At 35.3% G+C, this 4,541-nt stretch overlaps 1 long non-coding RNA gene across 1 annotated transcript; it reads left to right on the forward strand.

The window, feature by feature from the left end:
- Positions 1-1,799: 1,799 nt before the first annotated feature.
- LOC110925940 lies at positions 1,800-3,532 on the forward strand. Its single transcript, XR_002584871.2, has 3 exons — positions 1,800-1,938; positions 2,450-2,516; positions 3,306-3,532. It is a non-coding gene; the product is annotated as an uncharacterized LOC110925940 (long non-coding RNA).
- Positions 3,533-4,541: the final 1,009 nt, after the last annotated feature.

Raw genomic sequence — 4,541 nt, forward strand, 5'->3', positions numbered from 1 at the left:
TAATCTGATTTCAAGCGGAATATGGATGAAATCTGATTTCAAGCGGAATTAGATTACAAATTTCAAGCGGAATCAAAGTAATCTGATTTCGAGCGGAATCATATTTTACTTTTCGAGCGAAATAAGACCAGATCTGATTTCAAGCGGAATTAGAAGATAACTTTCGAGTGGAATCTGAAGTTATCTGATTTCGAGCGAAATCACAGGCAAAAACTCAAGCGGAATCTGAATAATATGTCTTTACAAGCGAAATTACCGAATAACTTTTCGAGCGGAATCAAGTTTTTAGGTCATTTTTACCAGTTTTACTTCGAGTTTTAACCTGATTCTTTCTAGGGTTTGTTAATACTATGTTTTACACAATATATTCGAAAATCAAGCCATTTCAACCATTGGAACTAGTTCAAATCAGAAAAATATGAGAAGAAGAGAGTAGAAATGAGAATATCCGGTAGAATCAAGTTGCTATGGTATGAACTCCTCGTCCTGAGCTCTGATACCACTTGTTGGACCATGTGCGACCCTAATTAGTCAGTAAAGGCAGTTCATCTTTGAATACAGAGGCGGAATCAAAGTAATCAAAGTCACAACAGCTTTATCCTTTCAATTCCTTTTCTATTAACGCTTTCTGAGTAAATTTTGACAGCAATTCGACACCTAGCACATGATCTAATTCCGCTCCTACTGTTACATATGAAATCAACAATGACCAATTTATAGTCTCTGTGATTCCGCTTGAAACAACTCAAGCGGAACCCCTTAAAGAGTTCACTCGAGCGGAATCAACAAATTAAGTTCCGAGCGGAATCAACTAAGCTATTTGGAGCGGAATCACCATTAACCTTTCTGGAGCGGAATTACAAATAAGCCTGATTTCGCTTGAAATGACATACCAGTCATTTCGAGCGGAATTACAATCTAATATCCACTTTTTCATTTCCAAGCTCCAATCTAACCTATCTAGACCTAAGACTCGATAAAGACATAGTAAACAGACATTCAGTGTACCAACAGATAGTACAGAAAAGACAATAGAGTTCGATCAATCACCAATAGAAACTGATGATTTCATTGACTATGAGGAAGAAATGCATATTGATGTTGCAAAAACTCATTTATCTCCTGAAAGTTTTCAATTTTATTTTGCAGATCGTGTGGAGAAGTTGAAGGAGAGACGAGCAGCAAAAGAACGAAAGAAGATGAAATGTGAGAGTGTTGCTCAAAAGGAAGAAACTGTTCAAAAGAATGAAGTTAAAATTGCTGAGAAGAATGGTGAAGCTGAGAAGGTGATTGAGGTTGAGAAAGTTGTTGAAGTCGAAAAAACAGTCGAAAAGATGGTTGAGGTTATCAAGCCATGTGAAAAATGCTTGGAATCTTGCAAGCAGTGTGCAGAAAAAGATGAGAAACTGAGTGAGAAAGATAAGATGATAGAAAAGTTACTATTTGATCACAATTACGTGAAGGAATCATACGATGTATTGAACAGAACGGTAACTGGTTTGCAAAAGACTAATTCTGAAAGAGAAGATGCACTGACAATGTTGAATGCTGTGATGATGTCGAAGCAGAATGTAACATCCCGAAAATATAAGTTCATAAAATTTACAATTTATTTGTAAATAAATTAGTAAAATAAACTAACTAGGGGTGACACTAACCTAGTTAGATAATGACTAGTGAGTAGTTAAAGGACAAAAAGGGGACTAAAGAAAATTAGAGGGACCAAAAGGGATTAAACTAAAATTTAGTTTAATAAAACATGGAAAATAGAAATCTCAAACACACATACGTGTGTGAGATCGACCAGACAAGAGCAGGGGGCGACCAAGTTCATCAAAACCCTAGTTCAGCATAAAATCTCTAAATTGAAGGATCAAACTCAGTCCAAATCAAAATCCGAACATAGATTAGTGATCCTCATCACAAGGGGGTTACAAGGTCTGTAAAATTTGGTGTTAATTCTCTGTTTGAAATTCTCATGAAATTGGGAAATCTGAAATTTGATGATGCATGTTTGTGATTTGGTTAACTTAGTGATGACATGGTGTCTAGGAGTAAAAACCTAGACAATAACATGTGAAATTATGGCTAATTCCTGAAATTCTCATGAACACCATGAAGGTGATTCATGGGTTTTGTGGAAAACTAGTAAACACTAGGGTTTAGAAGGATTATTCTAGTGTGATTTGGTCATAGAAAGCAATTTCTGAAATTATGATGTTTAAAAGTTACATGAAGGCTTTATTGATGAATAAGTTTAGCTTAATAGCAAACTATGAACTTGAAACATGAATGATATAAAATTCTGCCCGATAGGTGTTCGCATAAATGCCTCAAAGAAGACTTAAATCTGAAAATTTGAGTTAACCGTATGATTGTGATGTCTAGGCAAAATATGCGAATTGTGAATTAAAAGGAGTTCTAAACGTGTTTTCGTTGAACTCAATAGGCAAAGAATCCGGATCGTCAAGCGGACAAGCCGGAGCGGATACGCGTTTGAAGGGTGTGCTCTAAAGGTACGCGACTTGTCGTCTCGTTACATTTATGTTGATAAGCCTAGTCGTAAATACGTTAATGTTGTTATAGCAAAAATAATTGCGTTTGGTGAGCCTAGGAAGTGATGGAATTCACTCGACAAACCAAACGGGTCAAAATAAATAGTTGGGTAATTATGGTTAGAAAGCAATGTCGACGAATTATGAAGGTATGTAACTTGACCCGTTACATTTATTAGATTTGATGATTTTAATGTGTAACTAAATCTTTGAATAAGAGTTGTTTTGAAATAAGTGATGAAGTCGTATATTGATTGATTGATTAAATTCGGTTGGTACTCGTTGGTAGTCGTCATAGAGGAGGACTCCTTAGACGAGCCAAACGGGTCAAATAATCTAGTAAAACATGATTAAGGCTCCGGAATATGAGGGAATGTTCTTTGATTTTGCTTAATATATAACATGTTTGAGTCACTAGAATCTGATGTAGTGGTTTGTTAGAAAAGTAAATTCCAGGAGTTGGGTTCGAGTGAAATGAACAAAACAAACGAGACATGGAATTTTCAGGTACCACCGTAAATTACGGTAGTACCGTAATTTACGGTAAAGATCATATATTGTTACGATGTGGGTCTCCTGGTTTACAGTGACCAGAAATCTCCAGGTCTCACCGTAAATTACGGTGATACCGTAATTTACGGTGGATCCAGAATAACTTATATATTTTTGTTATTTTTAATGTGACGTCAAACCTTGGAATTATGTTATATCATATCGTTAAAACTAATGATTTTAACGGTTTGATTATAGGTAACAAGATGGATCTTACGGATGGCGATCAAGCACATGATGAAGAACCGAACACTACATTTTGAAGCTTCCGCAATGTTTTAAATCTTTAGTAGTATTATGTATGGGTTGTAAACATTATTAAACTACTTTTGAAATGTTTTAACTTAGCCACTAGTTGACTAAGGTTGATGTACTTATGAGTTCCGTTAACGAATACTTTGTCACTTAATCAATATTTTGGATAAGATGGTGTATTTTACTATTAAAATCAAGTGATAAATAGAAGGGTGTTACAAGTTGGTAATCAGAGCTTAAGGTTGTCAACAAAGTGTTCGGTTCAAGCTTGATCGATCGTCCGGTAAGGATTAATTATTCATGTTAGTAGATCTTATCCTATTTAAATGAAAGAGATGGAAATTAATGTGCATGGGAAGAGTGCGTTAATACACTCAAACCCGGAAAGTGCACTAAATGAGAACGGTCAAAGCAAGTTACGAACTTGGCTAGACCGAAGCAAACAAAGTTATGTTATAAATGAGATGTTTAATAATTGATGTAAACATTTCTTGGAAATTAATGTGCATGGGAAGAGTGCGTTAATACACTCAAACCCGGAAAGTGCACTAAATGAGAACGGTCAAAGCAAGTTACGAACTTGGCTAGACTGAAGCAAACAAAGTTATGTTATAAATGAGATGTTTAATAATTGATGTAAACATTTCAGTTTCAAGACATCCGGTAAGAGTTACTTATAATTGAGATTAAACAATATGAAATATGCGAAAAGTGTATGGGAGGAGTGTATAAATACGCTCGAACCTGGGAAATACACTAAGTAAGAAAGGTAAGGCAAGATATGTACTTGACCAAACCGAAGGAAAATAACACATTACTTATGACTAAGTGTGTGTGATATAAATTCCGTATAATAAGATGGAAATGAATTAAATAAGTATTGATTAACCATTATGGATGTTTCAGTTAAAGAAATGTCTGCAGTAACCAGAGATGATTCGGCATCTCAATTGACTGAGCAAATGAAAGCTAAGATTTCCGAGGCAGTCGGAAAAGCTCTGGAAAATAGTCTATCACATTATATTGATAGATTACAAACCACAATCGTACCGGTGGTGGATGGTATGATGGCTGAATTGAAAGACACCATATTACAAAAAATAGAAGAGATGAGGGTATTGGATATGAATCCAAGTTCCGTAAAGAAGTCCAAGTCTAATAAAGCTCCCAAGAGAGGAG

The sequence above is a fragment of the Helianthus annuus genome, chromosome 17 (assembly GCF_002127325.2).
Source record: "Helianthus annuus cultivar XRQ/B chromosome 17, HanXRQr2.0-SUNRISE, whole genome shotgun sequence".
Classification (NCBI taxonomy): domain Eukaryota; kingdom Viridiplantae; phylum Streptophyta; class Magnoliopsida; order Asterales; family Asteraceae; genus Helianthus; species Helianthus annuus.